Consider the following 23805-nt stretch of genomic DNA (forward strand, 5'->3'; position numbering starts at 1 on the left):
AAATATGCTGAGATCTGGGCCAGGTCCTGCTTCCTGCCCACGGCCAAAGCAGGTACTTCATTTGGGAGGTGACCCAGGGGGATATCTGATGAGGCCTGCCGGTCCCCGAGGGATGAATCCGCTGGCCTTCACACTCTGCTCCGGCCTCCATCAGCTCCTTTCTACCTGCAAACTGCCGGCTTTGACGTTGCCATCATTGGAGATATGTTAGGGACTTAGTATGGGTTGACACCCATAGGACCAGCAGATCGTGGAAAGGTGGGAACCAGGGCTGGGAGGGTGGTGACCACGGCCAAACTGAGAACCGTGGTGGGCTGGGAGGTCCATCTTCTGTCTAAAGTGTTTTTCAAAATATAAAACATAGTGTCTCAGGAGCATGAGAGGGCAGGCCACAGACGGGGAGAACGCATCTGTAAAAGACTCATCTGAGAAAGGCTGTTATCCAAACCGTGCAAGGAACTCTCAAAACTCAACAAGAAAATGAACAACCTGATTAAAAATGGACCAAAGACCTGGACAGATACCCCAACAAAGAAGATACACAGATGGCAAATCTACACGTGGAAACATGACCCGCGTCTTATGTCATAGGGTGAGGCGTCACTGTGCACCCATCGGCCTGGCCAAAACCCGAACTCCGACACTGCCGCGTGCTGGTGGGTGTGTGGGCATCAGGACCCTCACTCATCACTGGGGGAGGTGGGGCAGCTGCTGTAGGAGGCAGTGTGGCGGTTTTCAGTGGAACTAAGCTCTCCGACCACAGGAGCAATCACAGTCCTGGACGTTTACTCGGAGGAGCTGAAAGTTTACTTCCATGCGGAAATGTGCACACAGACGTTGACAGCAGCTTTATAATTGCCAAAACTAGAAAGCAACCAAGATGCCCTTCAGCAGGTGAATGGATAAACTGTGGTATGTCAGATACTGGGATATTATTCAGCACTAAAAAGAACTGGACCCCTAAGCCATGAAGACAAGGAAGGATCTTAAATGCATGTTGCTAAGTGAGACTCCAATCTGGAAAGGCTGCCTGCTGTCTGAGTCCAACCACAGCACAGTCTGGAAAAGGCAAAGCTGTGGAGACAGTCAAACAGTCAGTGGCTGCCAGGGGCTGGGGAAGGGAGAGATCAATGGAAGGAGCATAGGGGATATGGAAGGTGGGAAACAACTCCAGGTGGGGCTTTCATGGGGGATGCATGCCGTTCCACGTCTGTGAAACCCACAGAGTGAGCAGCAGCAGGCCGAGTCCTCGTGTGAGCTGTGGACTGTGGGTGGTGGTGCCGTGTTGATGCGGGTCTGTCGGTCGTAGAGACATGCTGGTCTGGTGAGGGCAGGAGAATGATGGAGGCTGTGCCTGTGCTGGGAAAGGAGATAGGTGAGGACTCTCTGTACTTTCCTCTTGATTTTGCTATGAACCAAAAACTGCTTTTAACAATGTCTATTGAAAAGACAAAAGAGTGCTGGCCAGACAACATCTGTGTGAGGGTGTGGCCTGTGTTCTACATTCAGAATTTCCGTTAGAATACACACATCTAAATTTTTCAAAGTTAAACCTTTGCATTAAGTAACTCGCTACCAAGTTACAGTATCAGCTTGAGCGCTGCCAGGATGGCCAGGATCCTGTATCCTGACAGGCTTCTCCCCTTGCAGGTGCAGTTGACGTCCATGGCCACATCCCAGTAAGCAGCAGGGCTGGAATCAGGAGTCAGGCTTTGCGGGACAGAGAGGAAGTGAGATCTGTAAGCACGTGGCTGAGGGCCGGCAGGGGGGAACCCATGGCAGGGGGCCGGCAGGGATGACTTTTTGATCAGTTTTCCTTATCGCTGAGGCCTTCCTAGACTTGGGGAGTTGGAGTCCCCACTCTCGGGTGCCTCAAAAACCAAAGGCTGCTCGTAATCCTCAAGTTCCAGATGCCTCAGGGGAGGTACCTGGGTTGTTGGGTGCAGTTCCGTTATTTGCTGCTCGGTGGGATTTGCCCACAGCATTTCTGGTTGTTTCTAAGAGCTGATGTTTGAGCTGCTTATAATCACATATGGATGTCGATCTACCAATAAAAGTTAAGAGCAGAATTTTAGTTCAAAGAGTTGTGAAAATGCTCAAGGTCGTGTACTAATGTATACATTACATTTGTGGAAATATCTAAAAGTCCAGGATTTATATTAAACACTTCTCTTGATTTTTGTAATATCTACCTGTCATTTTTCCATTTGATTAATAGATGTCAGAGGGCTTAAATTTTGAGTGCCTGAATTCACTGAAACTAAAACTTCTTACATCAAATGTAATTGAACTGAACATAGCCAACAGTGCATGCTTTTATAAGTACTGATTAAAATATATAGAAAAACACATATCCATGAACATGCAGATGGGGGCAACATGTTAAACCGTGGAAGTAGAATTAGTATTCTTTGTTTTCTGAGAAGACAAATTTTTAAAAAGCTAAGGGGTCTTATAACTTTCTAGTTTCCAACTTATTTACCCTAAAGTGGAAGATTGACAGCAGCAGAAGAGGAGATCCTGGGCCAGTGCAGGCTCTGGGAGCAGCGGGGTGAGTGCTGGAAGGAGCTGGCTGGAGGCAGAGCCAGGGAGGGGCTCAGACAGGCCAGGACGGCCTCAGGGCACGCGGCTCAGTGAGTGAGAAAAGGTTCACATTTCTTGGAGAGCCCTTGACTCTGCCCACGGAAAACCCAAACTCCTTCCAACGGGGATGTGCATCTCATGTAAAAGTTGTTACTCCCAGAAAGAAAGCCAGTGGATGTAGAAATTTTATGTATGCAGAAATAATTTCAAATTTGTTTCTAACCTTATCCTTTTCTTCCCCCATCTTAATGTGTGGTGACTTTCTGCAGGTGACGCACACATCTTAGGAGAGCGCTGTATTTCAGTTGCTGTTGGCTCTGATGTGACTTTGTGGTGTGCGATGTTCTTGTTCTGAGGTTCTGCCCAGAACGTGGCTCCTCCCTGCTGAGCGTTGCTTGTTGAAGGCCCGTGTGGAAACTTTCCCTGTAAGCTCGTTGCCCACAGCAGTCTTGGTTCAGAAATCTTTGGACCTCCTGAGACTCCACACAACCTTCTAAACTTTCTAGCGTGACCTTTTCATTTTACTGTTCCCCACTAACTCAGATGTTTTCCAGAATGTAAGTAATCTGCTGCATGCAGGGCGGGGAGTGCCCTCCGTTGGCTCTGGGGAGAAGCATCGCTGTTTCTCCGGGTGGAGCTTCCCGCCCACCATGGTGTGCTCCAAGACGCAGCAGGGTTCCTTGGCAGAAGTAACCGTCGAAGGCCCGTGTCTCCGTGGCATGGTGGCTGTGGGTATGCGGCCATGCCGGCCCCTCCCCATCAATGGCACCACGGAGAGGAGCAGGGGGAGGTCTGGGATCTGTCTCCAGAGTCACAGCTGTGCTTCCGAGACTGCGTCGTCCGTTTGTAACTAGACATGCAGAGAAAGTGTTGGAGATCAGCAGGAGACGGTGTCTGTCCCTAATGAGCTCAGGCATGCCCTTGAGAGGGTCAGGTTTCTGTGCGGCTGATCTGGACTCAGCCTGGCTGTGGCAGTGCAGGTGACTGCTGGGCTTTGGCAAGGCTGCACCCACTGTCCGTCTGAAATGGCCCCCTTCCCTGGCTCACGGTGCCAACTGGGTGCCCAGGCCTGTGTATGTGTCGGGGAAGGGGTGGGTGGGGGTCCTACTTTATTGCCGTATCCAATGGCACGCGGGGTCAGCACTCAGGAAACATGTGCTGTGTGGGTCAGCGATTGAGTTCAGAAACCTGGAAAATTCAGCAGTGTAGGCTTTGGGCATGACCCGTCCAGCCTTGGGGCTCTTTCTTTCTCTGAATTTCCTTCCATGGCATCCTCCTCATCCCAGGGGCCCCTGTCCCCGTATGGCTGTTGGCAGCTTCACAGGTTCCTCTGCCTCCCCTCCCAGGCCCTGGAGTGGCTGGGACAGCTAGTGGCTGTGCAGACCCCACAGCCAGTAGATCGTGGGTGCCAACGCCTTGGGCCTGGGTTACCTGAGTCAAGGACTCCAGTACATGGCTGAGCTCACCCCGAATGTCTGGATCAGAAGGCCTTGGGTTGCAGAAAGGTGGGAGTTCGATATCGAAGGACAGCCTCCAAAGCAGAAGGGGAAATGGCTGTGCTGGATGGGCAGCTAGAAGAGTCTGTGCACAGCCTGGGACCCAGTGCAGACACAGAGCTGACATGGGCACTGCAGTGACACGGCCACCGTGGAAGTGGGCAAAGTTATAGGCTTCAGATCGATATGGAGGGGCTGGTCTAAAACAATCCTCTGTTTCCTTTAATCCTAGCAACTGCTGGCTTTTGGGGTGGGGGAGTGAGATCTGTGGTGGCCGCGAGGAGAGACAGGGATTTTAATTAAACCCCTCTTTCTGGGAGAGGGGAGTAGCCGTTTCTGTAGGGCGGTGAGCATCGTCATCTCAGGCAGCTCAGGCTGCTGTAACGAAACACCATTGACTGAGCGGCTTATGAACAACAGGAATTTGTTTCTCACAGTTCTAGCGGCTGCAAGGCAGGATCAGGGTGCCGCACGGGTGGATTCTGGTGTGGGCTCCTTCCTGGTTGGCACACACCTGCTCTCTGGCCCTGACACAATGGGAGGGTGAGGGATTTGCTGGGCCCCTTTCTGAGGCACAAATCCCATTCAAGGGTCTCCAGCCTCGGGAACTCATCACCTCCCAAAGACCTCCTGACAGCATCACATTGAGGGTGAGGATTTCAACCTGTGTTTTGGGGGGCAGGCAGTTCGTAATCTTCACCCTCTTTGTGTATTTCTGACTCAACATTGAGTCTGCCTTTGGCTCTCCAGTGAACAGAGCCTGTGTGGACACTGAGCAAGGTCAGAGCTGCAAGCATGTGCACATCGGGGGCAAGGGAGCTGCCAGGGGTGTGAGAAGGGGGTTTCAGCGTCAATCGGAGCTGCTTTCCTGGCAAATGTACTCATACGCTATCCTGGCAACATTTGCTTTTCACGAAGAGTCGATGAGGCAGTGGGGGCAGCAGGCGGTGTTGCCAGAAGCTTGGAACTGATGGGCAGCAGAGAAGGGGCAGAGGCCATGACCTTGGGGTGGTCAGCAGTGCCAGGTGTCTGCCCTCCAGGTCTCAAGTCTGTGATTGTGCAGAGACTGAGCAGACCTGGAAGGTGTCCACATGGTGCCTTTTCTCCTGACATTCTGGGCACCACGAGGAATCATTCCTGTCTTCAGCACTAGCAGGAGACTTTTCCTGAACACCTGCTCCTCTTTGGCGTTGTGGGTGTGAAGGGGTCAGAGTGAGCCTGTCTTCATGGAGCTTTCAGACACCATGGGGATAGTGTGGCACAAGTGTCGGGCTCAGGGGGGACGGAGGCTTTCCCCCAGAAAACAGCTGCCGATTCCAGGATGGTCCTCGACCCCTCCCTCCCTCTGTTCCTCTGCGTCATGTGTGAATTAAGGCTGTTCTATCGTAGCGGGGGTGTCATGTTAACTGGAAGTGTGCTTTTTTACTGGGCAGAAAGGAAATTAATGGTACATTTGCCAAGGACAGCGAGGTTTGATTTGATGAATCCAGTGGGGGAAAGGAGAAGGGGCTTGGCTGTGTGGGGATGTGTGTGATGGGAGCAGAATGGAGCAGCCATGCAGGCTGTTGGGATGGAGGGGCCACGCCCGCATTTCCATGGGGTCCGTCGCTGTTTGTGCCACTAGACCTGAACCTCTGTCTCTACAGTAGTAACGCATCATTCACGTCCCAGCAGGCCAAGTCCTCAGGAAAATGGGGCCAAAAAGTAGAAAACCATGACCGTAGAAGGTAACGGCACATGACTGAGCTTTCTGGGTGGTGCGTCCTTGTGATAAAAACAGTCCTGAGCTGAACACCAGAATGAAAACGAACCGTCCTCCGTGCTGAAGGCGGAAGAGGTGTGCTTGGCTATCCGCAGTGCCTGCCTGTTTGGGCGGTGATTACTGCAGGTCACACGTGCTGTACAGGAGGAGGGCAGTGAACTCTGGAGCCAGGCTGGCCGGGTGCAAGTCCCAGCTCCATAGCCAGCTCTGTGATCTGGGACAATTCACCTATGTCCTCTGCCTCTCGGTTTCCTCCTCTGTAAAAGGGGGGTAATAGTCGCATCTATCTGAAAGGGCTATGTGAGAATTAAACGACCTTGTAAATGTAAGGGGCTGAGAACAGTATCTGCTCTTGGTGAGCAGAAGGATGACCAAGGAGGTGACCAGCAAAATACCCCTTTCGAAGCCTCAATACTGTTCCATAGTGAGCAAAGACACAGCTCCTCTATGGACGAAGCCATTAATAGTCGATCCTGGCAGGCAGAGTGCAGATTCCTTCGAATCAGAAATTTGAACTCTGGCCAGCGACTGCTGTACTGATTGAGTAAATCTTAGGATTTGTTGTTAATGGTAAAGTCTACAAAAACAGAAACAGTCTGAAGGAGTTTGAGAGGGTGTGGGCTCAGCTGCAATCTCTCCTCCCAAGGCCGTTGGTTAACATCATCTCCAGCCCTGTGGAAAGACAGCAGCAGTGAAGAAAATGTCGGGCAAACATTTGGTGTGTTTGTACCCTTCTCCCAGAAATCCTAAATGCTTTGCATGTTTCAGCTAATAATTCATTGAAATGGATTATGCTGACCATTTTATAACCTACTTCACTGCTCTCCTGTCTAAATCCATCCCTTTGTGACACATTTTTTACACTTGGCTCATTTTTTCAATTGTGTTTGCTGTCTTACTGCCATGTAAAGGATAAACGTGCATGTCTATGTTGATTGGACTGAGACAGCTAATGCTAAATATGTCTCTGTTCCTTGAGGGTTGACTTGTGATGGTGTCATTTAAGTCTCTTACTTTTTCCCCTTGAGTCAGCAAAATATTCCATGTTACTTTGAGCAAAACTTGCTCACTAGTGTTATGGAGGGTATAAAAGCAAATGGAATAAGTTTCCTGCCTTCAGGAGGATTGAAATCTCAAAGTCGGTATGACAGCAAGGATGGGAGTCGGCTCAGTTTGCAGCTTTTAAAACATGTTGGAATCTTTCCTCTGCCACTTTTAATGGTGAGACCCTGAGCAAATCCTTTCCACAAGCATCAGGCTCCCCATCTATGACATGGAAGTAAAAATAGCAATCTTGACAAAATTGTGATGACTACAGACGTGTACCTAACCTCTTATTTACCGCCTCCCGATAGAAGATATTGTAACTCATCCCATTTGAGAGCAGGTGGTGATCACCCCATCCTGTGAGATTCAAGTATAATAATTATCTGGAATCCCCCATCTGCAGGCGAGGAAGACCCAGCAGCCCTCACAATGTCTTCTGGAAACTGGATTTTGTTTGAAGGGTGAACTGACTCCAAGTTTCTTCTGTTTTCACGTATTGTCCTTCCTACGTGTCTCCTGGGGTTTTTCCCTACCTCCCAATCTACATTAACCTGGTAACAGCCAGCTATGTTTTCTAGAATTCCCCTAAATGGACTCATGCCAAATACTGAATACAGTAGATTGGGAGGGTTCATTAAATCACGATAGAGCATCCTAAAGAAGGAAAGTAGACACCTTTGTTCTTAAAGGGTCTTCAGCCATCCCACCCTGGAGAAGGTTGCTGATTGCCTCTTCTCCTCGGGCAGTCTTGTTACTATGCATCACTTTTTTTTTTTTTTTTTTTTCCTGAGATGAAGTCTCTGTCACTCAGGCTGGAGTGCAGTGTCATGATCTTGTCTCACTGCAACCTCCATCTCCTGGGTTCAAGTGATTCTCCTGCCTCAGCCTTCCGAGTAGCTGGACTACAGGTATGTGCCACCACACCCAGCTAATTTTTGTATTTTTGGTAGAGACAGGGTTTCACAATATTGGTCAGACTGGTCTTGAACTCTTGACTTCGTGATCCATCCACGTTGGCTTCCCAAAGTGCTAGGATTACAGGCGTGAGTCACCGCACCCGGCCTGCATCACTTTTTATGCCTCGTCTTCATCCTTACAGCTTCTCCTTCCTAGGGGCCTCAACTCCCAACCCTGGAGTAAGGGTCACAACTGTCCATCTTCATGCAACACAGCTTAGTTCCCCTTCTTCTCCTCCCCACCATGCCCTATGGGCTGCTTTTCTACAACCAGAATGGAGACCCAGGGAGATCTGCTAAACTAAGACAGTTCTCACCCCTGGGAGAAAAATCTACTTCCCAGTTCTCAGTCCTGCTAAACTATTGTTAAGATAAAGAAGGACCATGATAAATCCTATTGGCTAAGAGAAGAAGATTCTCCAGGTTGCCATAGGACAAGAGAGGAAGTGACAGAATCTGCAGCCATTTGGTCGAATATGTGATATGTGAGTCATTCTGAGGAATACGTTAAAATTCTGTAGTCAGATCTTGGAAAATGATATTGCCAGTAGAGGGAAGAATGTAACAAAAAACCCAGGCAGAAAACAAACAAGTGTGTGTGGAGAAGAACAATAATGTGATGTGAATGAAGGGTTCGGTGTCATGAGTGAGAAATGGCTGACCGAAAGTAGGGAGATGCAGAGAGGAAGATACCACGGGAAGACTGAACATCACATTAAGTGATTTAGGTGATTCTGCCTGCAGTGCAAATATTTTGGGCTCTGAAGTGAAGTCATCAAAAGGTTTACGTCTGTAATGGAGGATTGGTCTAGATAGCCTCTCAGATCCCACTCGGCTTTGAGATCCTTGATTCCGGGTCACACCTGCGGGTCTGGAGGGCAGTTCTTCAGGGTCATGAAGGAAGGATTCCAGGAGGCTGGAACATGAAGGACATTCAGGTGACCACATCAAGAGATCAAGTGGGGTAACAAGAGCCTGAACTAGAAGGAATGCAGTGCAAATATGAAGAAGAGGAAATGGGAAACTGACTAGAAACGATAAGTAGAGAAAAAGGGAAACGTGTGATTCCAAGGTTTAGAACAGTATTTGTAAGTTACAGTCCCACAACTTCTTGCAGAAACAGTATCTAAGAGAGTCATTTTAAAAAGAATAGCAAACTTCCAAGTTCCACGGAAAGACATCAGCATCTCTGTGGAGTGAATTGGGGAAAGAGAATGAAGAAGTCTGTTCAACTTTTAGATATACAAAATGTGAATTGAATTGCATGAGTGACACCAACAATGTGAAGATATTTAACAGGAGCTCTTTTTTCCCTTTTTGGCCTGTAGTAGTTAATCCTTCTATCATCATTATCGTCCTTTCTCTAATTTAATGTCTTTGAACCTTTCTTCAAAAATCCACTATGTATAGGTAACATGTTTGTGAGATTATTACTAGACCCTCTAGGAGGTTTCATTAACCCAGTTTTGATAGTTCAGGTAAGTCCTCCACCATTTTTTTTCCAAGTTGTCTTAGCTCTTTTGGGTTCTTTAAATTTCCAGACACATTTTGGAATCTGCTAGTTCATTTCTACTGAAAAAAAATAAAATAAAATCATGCTGGGATTTTGATTGGAATTGCATTAAACCTCTGCTCCACAAGGGCAGAACTGACATCTTAACAATATTGAGCCTGCTGATCCATGAACACAGTATATCACTTCATTTATTTAGTTCTTTAATTTATCTCAGCATCACTGCCTGCTTTACAGTGCATAGATCTTACACATCTTTTGTCAGATTTAGTCTTAATATTACTTTGTAAATTTCCATTTCCAATTATTTCTTTGCCAGTGTATAAAGAGATAAATACTGCTTATGGAAAGTTTGCAAGATACAAGCTAAACCCAAACTCACTTATTAGTAAGTAATTTATTATTAGTAGTTTTAGTGGCTTTTTGTGATTTCAGGAGATTTTCCACACGGGTGATCACGTCACCTGCAGATACAGATAGTTTTAAATCTTATTTTCTAATAAGGGTGCATTTTATGTGTTTTAACTTGCCTTATTGCACTGACTAGACTCCAAAAAAATGCTGAAAAGCAGTGAGAAAAAAGTCATCAGGTGGGATGGTAAATACAGCCCTTGTTCTTCCATTTTGACCTGAAGCACCCAGTGTGATCATTTTCTCATTTGATTTTTGTGAGGACTTTTTGTTTCCTTTATTTTTTTTTAAAAATACACTTTATCTTTTAGGCAGTTTCACGTTCACAGAAAAATTGAGGGAAAGGTGCAGAGAGACCTTCTATATGCCTTCCCTTCCCCCACGTGCACAGCCTCCCCAACTAACAACACTCCTGCCCAGAAGGAGCATTTGTAATAATTGAAGAACCTACGTTGACATATTGTCACCCAGAGTCCACCGTTTACATGAGGGCTCCGTCTTGGTGCTTGTTCTATGGGTTTGAACAAATATGTCATGACATGTATCCACCATGATAGCATCGTACAGAGCAGTTGCACTAAAATCCTAAAAATCTCCGTGTTTCACCTCCTCATCTCTCCCTCTTCCCAACACCTGGGAAGCACGGACATTTTCACTCCATAGTCTGGCCTTTTTCGGGATGTCCTTTAGTTGGAAGCTTACAGTATTTAGTCTTTTCCGAGGGGCCTCTTTTGTGTAGCCGTGCATGTTTAAAGTTCCTACGTGTCTTTTCATGGCTTGACAGCTCACTTCCCTTCAGTGCTAAAGAATATTCCATTGTTTGGATATATCACAGGTTATTTATCCACTCACCTAGTGAAGAACATTTTGGTTTCTTCGTTGCCTCCAAGTTTGAGCAATTATGAATAAAGCTGGAATAAAATGAGCAATTATGATTAAAGCTTCTATAAATGTCCATGTGCAGGTTTTTCTGTGAACACAAGTTTTCAACTCCTTTGGATAAATACCTAAGAGTGCAATTGCTGGAGCACATGTTAAGAGGATATCTCGTGCCCATCAATGATACACTGGATACACAAAATGTGGCACGTATATACCACGGAATACTATGCAACCATAAAAAAGAATGGGTTCCTGTCCTTTACAGGGACATGGATGAAGCTGGAAGCCATCATTCTCAGCAAACTAAAAGGAACAGAAAACCAAACACCACATGCTCTCACTCATAAGTGGCAGTTGAACAATGAGATCACATGGACACGGGGAGGGGAACGACACACACGGGGGCCTGTTGGGGGGTGGGGGCAAGAGGAGGGAGGGCATTAGGACAAATACTTCATGCATGCAGGGCTTAAAACCTAGATGATGGGTCGACAGGTGCAGCAAACCCCCATGGCACATGTATACCTATGTAACACACCTGCATATGTATCTAAGAACTTAAAGGAAAATGTAAAAATAAAAAATAGGGAGTATAGTTTGGTAAGACAATGTGATAATTTTACAAACACAAAACATGTCATACCCACTTCCCCACCTCCCTCAAGTGCTTTCAACAGCATCCTGTTGCTGTTATTAAGAGAATAAAGCATCTACCATCATCTCCCAGCCCCTGCCTGCCTGCCTTCATTCTTGTCTTGTGCCACTTTCTCCCGTGTTTACTTCCTTGCACGTGCCTGTTTCCTGCTGCAAGAGGCATTCCGCACGCACCCCCATCTCTGTTTAGACCGTGGTGTCCCTACACTCCACCCCCCTCAACAAGCAACCTCTACTTCTCTCCAGACTGCAAGGGGATCATACCTTCCAGAATGCATCGGTTTTCTACCTCTCATCCCAAGATACGCCAGATTCTTTTACAGCATAAATTTAGAGAACCCCGCTTCCCTTTCTTTGGTGCGCTTTCCTCAATTCTTCATCAGAAACCCATTAGACTGATTGTCATATTAGTGCCCATTCTCCCCATCAGGCCGCAAGTTCGTGTGAGCAGGGGCCGCAGTCATGTTGGTGAACCACGGTATTCTCAGTGACTATCCATGTGCTTAGAAAGTATTTGCTGAATGGGTAAATGGGTCTGCAGTTCCAACCAAAGCTAGAAGCTTGACTTTGGAAGAATGAAAGTAGATAACATCTCCAAAGCAGACCCCATAGCATGAAAAAAGAAAGGAAGAACGGAGGCAGAGCTGAAGGATGAATATTGGCACAGGAGTAGGTGAGACTTTGATGTAGTTTGAACTACATCAAAATCTTAAGAGTAGCCATTTCAGGATGACAAGAGAACAATATATTGTTTTTGTTCTTTCTTTTCAACATTTGCAAAGTTTTTTGCCTTGAGTATAGTCACTTTTGCAATCAGAGGTTACAGTGCTTGATGGAATGAGGCCATGAAGCACACACACCACCGAGTTTCTAACACAGAGCAATCTGTGAGGAAGGATGGAGACACAGGAAAGGTTCATTTTAAAGCAATGCAGGTGTTTTCTTTATAAAGGCAAAAGACATTTTTTAAAGTGTTTGCATCATACGCAAGTCTGCTAAATTTGGTCAAGAAACAGAGAAAACAGTAACAGAAGAACACTTTAGCCCACAAGGAGACCAGCACACCCAGCTCGAGACCACTCCAGATGAGGAGTGGAGAGTGGTTTCCTCACAGCTGACCCACAGGATCGGGTAACACAAGCAGAAGGGAAACATGGGGACCACAGAGACATCAGACTGTGGACTTCATAGCAAGAGACAGCAACACAAACTAGCGGAGTAATTAAAAACTATGGTAAAAAGAGGTCCACATTCTATTTTAACCTGAAATCAGTGGCACGGGGACCACCACACCACCCTGCAGTTGCCTCCTCCCTCCCCCACACACAGCAGCCTCCTGGGACAACATCCTACTTCCAACTTGCAGTTGCCTCCCGTCCCACCCCCCCACAGTGGCCCCCTACGACAACATCGTACTTCCACCCTGCAGCTGCCTCCCATCCCCAACACACAGCAGCCTCCTGGGACAACTTCCTACTTGCCGGCCACAGCCTGGAGCCCCCAAAGCATGGAGGGGCTTAGCGAGCCACACAGCATTCCCCCTTCACACCTGGGAAGTCAGCCCCTCACTGAAGTGGGTCCTGTGCCCACCAGCTGTGCACGATCAGAGGTGTGAGGTTATGGACCTGGTCACCCACTGTGCAGAGAGGCGTGAGGTCATGGACCTAGTCACCCGTTGTGCACGATCAGAGGTGTGCAAGGTTCCAGACCTGGTCACCCACTATGCACAATCAGAGGTGTGAGGTGATGGACCCGGTCACCCGCTGGGTATGAATAGAGGTGTGGGTGGTTAGTGACCTGGTCACCAGCTCTGCACAATCAGAGCCATGCGAAGTTGCAGACCTGGTCACCAGCTGCACCCAATCAGAAGCTTTTGAGGTTAGGGACCTGGTCACCTGCTGTGCACAGAAGTGTGAGGTTATGGACCTCGTCACCCGCTGTGCATGATCAGAGGTGGGCCAGGTTAGGGACCATGTGCGTGGTGATGGACCTGATCAGCAGCCAAGACACCTGCCGTTTCCAGTGTCATCCCGGCTTCTTTCAAAACTGGAAAAGTCTTCAGATATTTCCCAAAAGCTTGTCCATCTTTGAAAACGATATGCGTGTGCACAGGTGATACCGATGACTGAAGATTGAAGGTTAGAGCATTCCAGCCCCATGCCCATGTCCCATCCCATCTGCGAAAACTTGAGCACAAACATCTCCCTCTCTGAAGCTCCCTGAACCCTGTGGCAGGCCTGAGACTCAGGTCCAGTGTCCTGTCAGTTACACTGAACAAAATGTAATTCAACACTGGCCATGGGCCCTGTGCTTTAAAAACCACATATAAATCTCCCAAAGAACTACAATCTATGAAAGCTTTCATGGCTAGTATTTTAGGAAGACTGATCAGTCTTGACCTAAATCAAAGCCGACACTGCCCAAATGCACTCTAACCCCAGCTTCGTGCACAGGCAGCCATCGCCTGGCCGTCAGGGTGACCAGCAGCCTGGGCACAGACAGGACCAGCGCCGGTCCCTCCCTGCACCTTAAGGGGGCTTCTGAGCTGCTGTCCATGATCAGTGATGGTGACGCCCAGAGCAGCTTTCCGGGAAAGCAGTAAACCTTTCAGGTCCTCACCTCACGAGGATGGCCATGTATAAATCAACCGCCTTTGTTACTGCCCTGCCATTCTCAAAGAGGAGATGGGTTAAACTTCTTTATCCACACGCCCAACACAAGGCACACCTGCCCCAGCACGAGGCTCATCTACTTAATCCCGGGAAACTCACACAACCCACAATCAGAGGCCGCGCACAATCCGAGACTGAGCACAATCAGAGACCACACACAATCAGAGGCTGCACAGAGACCACACACAGAGACCCACACAATCAGAGGCCACAAAGAGGCCAGAGGCCACAATCAGAGACTATACACAATCACAGGATGTGCACAATCAGAGGCCATGCACAGTCTCTGCAACCTCATCAGAAACTGTTTCTGACCATTCACCTGAGGCCACCAAGTTTAAATGAGAGGCCCAGGTTTTAAAAGACAGCAGGAGTTCTCTGAAGGCAAACTCCGTGCATTCCACCATCAGCACCATTTGTGCCTGTCACGGTCAGGAAGAACCACAACCACGTCTCGGTGCCCTTGCAGTGCAGGGCGCTGCGTTTCTCCCCCTTTCCAAACCCGCGGCGGCTCCTGGCGACCCAGCGCCTCTGCTCAGCCACACGCCCCCAAGGCCTTCCTCCCTCACCCCACAGGGGAGCTCCCGCAGCCGGGCTATCTGGCTCATCACTCCGATTCAGTCACTTACACCCTCATTCCAGGCTGAAAATCTCTTCTGAAAATATCCAAATCTTACCCACGTCAGGCTCCATCTTTTCCCCAGAGCTCCTCATCCCCTCCAGAGCAGCAGCCCTGGTGCCCGTGCAGCCGGGGCCTGTGGGCAGATCCGTGGGCTCAGAATGCCCAGCCCCTCAGCCCCTCTGTGTGTCCCCTTACTCCCTGCTCCCTGGCGTTAATGCCCTCCGTCTTCGATTTCCTGATAGGCAAAAGGGGGTTAATTCTAAGAGTGCTAACCGAACTGGATCACTTAACACCATGTCGGGCCCAGAATACCCCTTGATCAATGACAGGTATTGCTGCGCTCTTACCATTGCGCTGGGTCCAGGTTTCCTGTGAGCCCTTTAGGCTCTTTGCCGTAAAGGCCACTCAATGGTCCTGTGCAAGCCTGTCTGTGGCAGATGGACAGGTGAGTGGCCGATGCACACGTGTGATGCTGAATGGGATCGTGCAAAGCTGGCCCGGCGTATTGTGGTCAACGTAAGAAAAAAGTCGCCCATGCTTGCTTGCTGCTGCCCTGCGGTGTCCAGAAGGAGCCGCTTAAAGGCAACTGCGCCGCACCTATCTTCTTGGAAGGAGATGGCAAGACCAGACTGGCTGGAGCTGGGAAGTTGTGCGCTACAGATCAGGGCTGCGTAACCCAGGGAAGGCATCACTCGAAACACGTGCTGGAGGGCAGCCAATCCGACCCGACCGTCCACCTCCAGGGTCAGCCATGGGGCTCCACTTGATGTGTCATCCTGATCACCCCTCACAGAGCAAATGAGCCTTTGACTTCAGCCTGTCCTAGGTACAACACTGACTCCCACCTCCCACGTCCTGAACCAGCCTGTTCCGGGGATTGCTGTGGAGGTAGAGGAGCAGGCCCAAGACATCTAGTGGCATTTCCTGGCAAGGACACTCACCATGCTCGACCATAAAACTCGGGTCAACTGGTTTTTCGGAGGGACTGTAATTTACTTGTGGCACGCATGGATACTGATTGACCCAGGGAGGGGCACGGAGGAGGCTGAAGGAAAACCCATGGTGACTGCGCCAGGCATTCCCGCACACACCGACATCTTCAGACTGGGGCGGCGTCCTAGTCTTACAATCAAACCGAAAGCCCAGAGAAACTAGGGACCTTGTCCAAGACCAGCAACAGGTATGTGGGCAGCTGGGATTCAACTAAGTCCTTTCCTGGATCCATCCGCGCTGCTCCCTGCCCCCACTCCCACCACCCCGCCATGGCCCCCGATAGACACAGCAGGTCTGAACATCAGGCACCCCGCACGCAGAGTACGGAGCAGAGCCGGCTTCCGCAGTGGGATCTCACACACATCCCACTCCCCTTCTTGCCGAATGCCTCGGGACTCTGTGCGGTCAAGTCTGCAGATGTGGCCTCACTCTGCGCTAGGAGATCTGGGTGGCCGGCAACGTTTTGCAGAGTGCTCCTCCAGACGGGGCTCGTCGGCTGATCCATGAGACACAGGACACCCGAGAGAAGGGCCGACAAACCCCACAAAGTCGCTCCCAACATGGAGAGGACAGGACCACAGCGGGGCTCTCGCAGTCCACGCTTTGGACAGGTCTTGCTGCAAACTGTGGTGCTCGTCAGGCGCGAGGAAGTTTCCCAGGGCAGGAGCTCTAAGTGACACAGCAAAAGCGACACAGGCGATGCAGCAGGATGTACTTCAGCTCAGGGCTCAGGAACCACGGGGTGCAGCGTGGCCTGCAGCAAACCAGACACATCAGAAGCCAATGTCCCACCTTTTACATTCAGTGACATTGAACGGAGGGAGTTATATGTAGCAATCATCTTCCTGGGGGACCCGTACAGCACGCATGACCACCGACACTGACCACGAGTCCTTCTTAGGTCCTGGGGGCTACCCCACTTTACACGCACGGTTCCATGCACAAATCTACGCGTGGCAGTTGTTAGCCCCAGCTTAGAGATGAGGAAAACGCTGCTGGAAAAGCTAAGTGAGAAAATCAGACTTCAGCACACCTGCCATCTCCAAGACCACTACTACTCTATGTGCTAGGGTCTCAAGGGTTGGGTGTGTGGCATTTTAAGTGACTAATTGTAGGTGGTTTTCTTCTCTCCTACACCTGTTTAGCCTGAACGTGCACGTACATGCTCTGCTGCAGGGGCACTGCCATATGTAGACCAGCAACACTCTTTCCTGCCTCGGGTTCTCGTCACTGCCTTCCGGAAAATCTCACCTGCTTTACAGCCAAGCCAGGTAGGCCTGGTCAGCCGCACAGTGAAACTCCTGCAGTGTCAGAGCTAAGTGCTGACTGAGACTTTAACGGCGAAGACAGTGGAGTAATGGGGATAAACTGAGCAAAACTGTATTGTAACGCAGATGAACGTCTAGAAGCAAAAGAAACGGACACCCCTGAGAGCAGGCGACTGTCTCTTACTATGATGTTAATAGCAGCTTGCTGTTTCCAGTGTCTCCGTGTGCCAGGGTTTCCAGTCAGCGTTTGTGTTTATCTGCTCTTGGGCTACCTGATCAAACCTCTACAGAGATCAGGGATATCTAAATTGACCCAGTATCTGCAGGCTGGCTGCTCAGAGGCCGTGGTGTGGAACGGCCAGGACATCGCTTAGCCATACGGGGCACAAGCATGTCACTTGCCACTCCTGTCTTTCTGTTTCATCAAACCCTCTTTTCTCCTGAATATTGACCATAGCAAAGTCATTAGCCTTTGAGATGCATTTGAAACATCAACTTGCTTTGTTCAAGAGGTTTAAGACACACGTAAGTCTTTCTTGCCATGCTCAACACACACAGCCGGCCGTTTCTGAAGTCAGTGTTTCTGGAACAAAAGCCTCGGCCTGCCCCAGTGAACATTCACAATGAGCACACTGTCGCAAGGCTGCTTGGCCAACCAGCAGGGGGCAGGAGAGAGCTGCAGGGGCCACGTGGGGTCCCTGCAAAGGCGCCTCACTCCCTCAAATCAAGAGCGGTGCCTCCTGCCAATCCAGCGGCTTCCTCCAAGGGGAAGAGGCCTCTTCAGCTGCTACTGCACTGATTTCAGACGGCTCAGCCAATGGGGCAACAGATTCAACAGAGTTCTATGTTGTTTAAGGAAAACTTCTGTTACCAGGCAACCTTAGTACCATATTCAACGTAAAATAACCAACAACATTGTTTCCAAAACAACATGCTACTAGTGCCTAATCCTTCAATGCTGCTTAAACACGGAAAAGTATGAGGAAAAAAGAGCATGGCACTTACTTCTTAAAAAATAACACCTCTTCCAGGTTATTTTTACCCCTATCATAAAGACTTAGAACTGTGGATTCCCTACAGGAACGTGGAGTGGGGGTGGATCCCCACGCTGACCCAGCCTCACCCCAGGTCAGTCTTCCCCCCCACCACGGGGTTCACACCTCTCCAGGCCCTGTCACCTCATCAAGGAAAGGTGGCGTCTCTGAGCTCTCTTCGCAGGAAGCACCCGAACGGGAGCTAGAGACACAGACACACCCACAACTGCTTTGAAATCCTGAACATATTTAAGGACTTCATTATTAGCTTTTTAAAACTGTAAGAACAAAGTGACCCTGGTTTTAACCTCTCTGCCACAATAACACCATGTCCATCTGTCTTTTACTGTTTGTTCCTTCTCCAGCAGCCGCTGCCTGGCTGGCCGACTGCAGAAGAACAGCCTCTGGTACCCCTGGGAAGCCCTCGGTAAAAGCGTGAACACCACGATCACGTCTCAGGACGCCGCACATGTTAGGGTCGCCCACAGACCGCCATTCCCAGTGCCTAGAAGGCACTGAACAGGCCTCCTGCTCTTTGTAAATGTCAACTTTCCTAAGCTAAGTTGTGTTGAAAATTTTTAACTGCAGTCCACACGTACTTCTTTGTGTCTTGTTTTTATCCTAGAGGAATATTTTTATGGAAAATTAAGCTTGCAAGGTTGAAGGATTTTCTGAAAGTCGACTCCTAATCCTGGAAGAAAAAAAAAAATGGGCCAAATGTGGTGCTCACGCCTGTAATCCCAGCAGTTTCGGAGGTTGAGGCCAGGAGATTGCTTGAGCCCAGGAGCTCGAGACCAGCCTGGAAAATATGGCAAAACCCTGTCTCTACTAAAAATACTACTACTACTACTAATAATAATAATAAATAATAAAGCTGGGCGTGGTGACGTGTGTCCAGTCACAGCTACTCAGGAAGCTGAAGTGGGAGGATCACCTGAGCCCAGGAGGTGAAGGCTGCAGTCAGCCAAGATTTGCATCACTGCACTCCAGCTTGGGCGACAGAGTGAGACACCGTCTCAAAAAAACAAAAAGCAAAAACAACTGTAAAATCATTATAGAAGGGAGCTGGCCAGGCACAGTGGCTCACACCTGTAATCCCAGCAATTTGGGAGGTCGAGGTGGGCAGATCACCTGAGGTCAGGAGTTTGAGACCAGCCTGGACACTATGGCAAAACCCCATCTCTAATAAAAATACAAAAATTAGTGGGGCATGGTGGTGGGTACCTGTAATCCCAACTACTGGGGAGGCTGAGGCAGGAGAATCACTTCAACCCCGGAGGCGGAAGTTGCAGTGGGCCGAGATTGCATCACTGCACTCCAGCCTGGGCAACAAGAGCGAGAGTCCATTTCAAAAAATAAAAATAAAAAGGAAGGGAGCTAATGTTTTTCATTTAAGGGAAGGGAGAAGAACATCCAGTATTTATACCTCTCAAGCACACATCTCCAGTGGTGTCCTAAAGTATTCAAGATACACATTCCTACAAATATAGCTCAAAACTACTCACCAAGTTACATGCTAAAAGCACATGCATTGTAAGAATGCTACATTATATTTTTTGAGCATCTGTATCCAATATTTTAGCATACTGGCAGTTTTCCCTTCAGGTGCTGTATGCCTAAATTATTACATGTTTAGTCATTCATTTTAGAATTTATCACTTGCTTTAGGCAATAAACATAAGCTACTAAATTAATGACTTGGGGGAAAAGTTACTAAGTTAACTTGGAAGTTAAACTTTGCAAACTGAATTTGTTGGACCTCATTCAAGCTAGATGATCAGTTTTTTAAATTGTTTCCTGTGTGTTTCCCTCGAGGATAGAAATAGCTTCACTCTCATCCACTGTGCACACTGCAGCCCGCGCCTCTCGTCCACTGCGCCACACTGCAGCCTGCAATTCACCCTGTGCCAGGCTTTCCACACCGTACCTGAAAGTCACTAAGTATAACCAAGAAGGAAATGAAAAGCAGATAAATGACCTCCACCCCCACATCCAGCATGCAAATGTTAAACATTCATCAAAGTAAAACCAAAAACCCATGTTAGCTCACGATTGTAACTGGTAGAGTTATGTGCATGGCAATTTTAAAAGTCTAGTTAAGTAAAAACCTAATTGAGACTCTCAAGAAAGACATCTGCAAAGATTGACAGTGAGGAGAGGACTTCACTCTGCATCCAGCCTGTTCTGGAAGCCACGGCCAAATGCCAGGTTGTATAGATCCGAAAAGCAGGAAAAAACAAGTGTTGAAAGGTGTACAGTCTCAGCAATGTACAAATTCGATGTAGGATGCTCAGAAACCTTGAATTTCCAATCAGGAAACAGCAACATGAGCAAGTTTCCCAGCAGTGCCCACTTTCTACCTACGGCACGTGTAACAGTTACGCTGGCCACCTCCGGGGGGACAGAGGCTTCCTGGTCACATTCGCTCTGGCAGCCACACAGCTGGCCCTGCCAAACACCTGTCTAATACTGAGGAACCACTCTCTCCCTGGGCTTTGCTCACTCTAGCCAGGAGAGCATATTTACAGAGTACTTTACTGAGTCCTCGTTCAATGCGTCAAGCTTGTTGAAGGCAGGGCAACCCCATTCCTGGCCCAATTAAGTGAACTGAGCAGAGGAAATGCCTCCAGTTGGACGGCACTCAGTCACAACAGCAGTGGCCACTGTTCACAGGGCGCTGGCTTCGTGCCGAGAACAGTTACAAGCGTCTTCTCTCTGTCCGAGGAATGTGCACTGCAACCCTGTGGGGCCGTTTGCAACGTCCACCAGAGTTCTGAGGCAGCCAAGTCCAGGCTGTCCGTGGGCCTTGCCACGTGGCCGTCCACGTCCCCTGCAGATCAGACCTCACTGCAGGGACCACGGGTTCCAGGGCTGCCTTGAGGCACATGCTCCCTTCACCACCTCCTCCTGGCCCCTGACATCAACCCTCACCACTGCTGCCAACACTTGATTTTCTCATGGCTCCTGAGGGGCCTGTTCTGCCCTTCCCTGCTCCCTGCGTCCGGCTTGGAGGGTACCCACATCAACGCCAACGCTCACGTAATCACCAACCTTTCCACGGGGCTTGATGCCTAGGAGTCTCAATATCAGAAAGTCAGATTCCTGTGCTTGTTGGAGAATTTCTTCCCATTGTACAAGTGAAGGAGATAAAATTCTAGGTGCCTGCAATAACCTCATTTCCACAACGAAGCAACTTCAGTAGTAGCACAAAAAAAAAAAAAAAAAAGCTTTTTTTTTTTTAAACTTCTTTTATACAAGCTAAATACAATTTAGTTTTTACATCCACGTTCTCATCAGCTCCCACCTGGTGAGCAGGCAAATAGTAATTTTCAAAGAAACAAATTGTTGCATAATTTTAACACTTAGCATTATCACTATTAAGCAAGAATTATCCCAAAAATACATGATGATCTTGTTCTCACGTTCAAAAATTGATTGTCACACAGTGAAATAACACTTAATGCAAAGGAAAGTTTCTTTTCAGGTATCTGTTCTGGAAAAGAAAAAAGATTTCTGGCAAAGAGATAAACATTAATTATGTAACAATCCAAAATGCCTCTGGGAAAAATGATGTCATCCAATTAGTTCTTTGAAGTGTTACAAATGCAGCTGAGTTTTAATAGTAATTTCTCCATAATTATCAAAAGAGTCTTTAAAAATCTTAGTGCTGAAATAACTATAAATGGATATAATACGCAAAGCAGAAGAGTTAACATTTGGGGTAGATTTTGGCCCATATTTTTAACATATGCATAGTTATTCACCTAGTTGAAGCTTATCCCTCTCCTCCTAGGCTCTTCAAGACTGATTTTCAAACATAGACTGGCTTTTGGTACATGAAGGCAGCTTTAAAAGATGTCAGGATCAGGCCGGGCACAGTGGCTCAAGCCTGTAATCCCAGTATTTTAGGAGGGCAAGGTGGGCCGATCATTTGAGGCAAGGAGTTCGAGACCAGCCTGACCAATATGGCAAAACCCAGCCTATATTAAACATTTTTGTAATTAGCCAAGCGTGGTGGCACACACCTATAATCCCAGCTACTTGGGAGGCTGAGGCAGGGAGAACTGCTTGAAGCCAGGAGGCGGAGGTTGCAGTGAGCCAAGATCGCACCACTGCACTCCAGCTTGGGCGACAAAGAGAGACGGTCTCAAACTAGAACTTAGCCCTCAGGAAAAGCATTGAGCACCCCCCACCCAAACCAACCCAAGGAATCACATGGCGATGGTTATCATCTGATTTCGACAAATAAAGTTCTGTTCTCCCCTCTGAACACAATGGTAAACACCTGCCATCAGCCCACAGAAACTCCCAGGACCCAGTAACACTGGACTAGCAAGATCAATGGGCCACGTATGCAGGGTTCAGCAGCAGAAAGTCATGGCACCGAGAATGGTGTGTGCTCAAACCAGATTCCTTGCTGTCGGGGTAAAGGGGCTTCCCGGGAAAATCTAGTCCAGTGGGATGGTTTCCACGTCCACCATGAGGAGGAAATGGGGGGTTTCCTGAGGGCACTGACAGGACCTGGGTCTCTGCCCCTTTGTCCTCTGTCCTGTTATGGGATGAGGGTGGGCTGAAGGCAGGTTTCCCCTACATCTTCCGGGAAGGAGAGATGGAGCTGACACGTGGACGACGCTTTTTCCAAAACATTCCCATGTTTATAACCTGTTATCAACCTGTTTTCCCTGGAGATCAGTGAAGCAGCATCATTGACTCTCTTCCATTAGGGACAACCCGGTGTTACGGGAGGCAGGAGACGACATGCGAGCTGGTCTGGGTCAGTCACTTGTGTCTGGTCCCCAGCGTGCTCATCTATCAAATGGGCGGCCCCACAGACCAGTGACTTTGAACCAGAGTTCCATGGAGGTTGCCCAAGGACAGGGAGGGGGAAGAGGGGGAAGAGGGGGAAGAGGAGGGAGGAGGAAAGGGAGGAAGGAAGGAAGAAGGGGAGGAAGGAAGGAAGAAGGGGAGAGGAAGGAAGGAAGAAGGGGAGAGGAAGGAAGGAAGAAGGGGAGAGGAAGGAAGGAAGAAGGGGAGAGGTAGGAAGGAAGAAGGGGAGAGGAAGGAAGGAAGAAGGGGAGAGGAAGGAAGAAAGAAGGGGAGAGGAAGGAAGGAAGAAGGGAAGGGGAAGGAAGAAGGGGAGGGGAGAGGAAGGAAGGAAGAAGGGAAGGGGAAGGAAGAAGGGGAGGGGGCGGAAGAGGAGTGTGGAGGGAGGAGTGTGGAGGGAGGAGTGTGGAGGGAGCACTGTGGAGGGAGCAGTGTGGAAGGAGGAGCAGAAGGGGGGTTCTCTGAGGAGGAGGGCCAAGTTTTTGAGGTGTCTTGGAGTCAGAGGTGGCAGTGGCTTGGGCTCTAGGCCCTCTGTTGCATAGTTTTAGGCTTTAACTATTTATATTTGTGGACTCTTTAAAAGATTTAATTTGAAGGAAACCGGAGTTGGGGATACCTTGCTTCTAAAACACAATTTCTCAAGCCTGAGACTAAGTGCTAGGCATTGCTCATTCTGTTACAATCATTTCCTCCTATTTAAAATCAGCCACACACCCCCAATCTCCCTTCAGGGCAAACACCTTTTCCGAGGATCTCAAACAGCAGAGCGAGCGGCCCGTGACCCCAGCCGTGGGCACGAGGAGCGAAGAGGAGACGTGTGGAGAGGGCTGCTGATGACATGAGAGGTAGAGGCCCGGCACCTCCCTGCAGGGGTTGTGCTCCTCCAGGCCTAAAGGACATCCTCGCCTCTGGGGTGAACAAGCAGCACAAACTATCAACACTTATTCCAAAAGAACAGGAAGAAAATTCAAACGAAGTTAATACAGTTACCCCAACACAACACTGCAGCAGCCCAGAAACAGGAGGGCCATTGAGCCTGAGGTGGGCGGTTCCAATAGCAGGACAGCGACGTTGGCATTAGGGCTTTT

General features: G+C 48.8%; 1 long non-coding RNA gene across 1 annotated transcript in view; it reads right to left on the reverse strand.

Annotated features, from left to right (window-relative positions):
- Positions 1 to 10261: 10261 nt before the first annotated feature.
- The window catches only part of LOC144334914 (uncharacterized), a 108552-nt gene continuing 95008 nt past the window's right edge, over positions 10262 to 23805 (reverse strand). The window contains exon 5 of the long non-coding RNA XR_013405172.1: positions 10262 to 10679. This is a non-coding gene — a long non-coding RNA (uncharacterized LOC144334914). The remainder of the gene's footprint in view (positions 10680 to 23805) is intronic.

This window comes from Macaca mulatta, chromosome 15 (genome assembly GCF_049350105.2).
Source record: "Macaca mulatta isolate MMU2019108-1 chromosome 15, T2T-MMU8v2.0, whole genome shotgun sequence".
Classification (NCBI taxonomy): Eukaryota; Metazoa; Chordata; class Mammalia; order Primates; family Cercopithecidae; genus Macaca; species Macaca mulatta.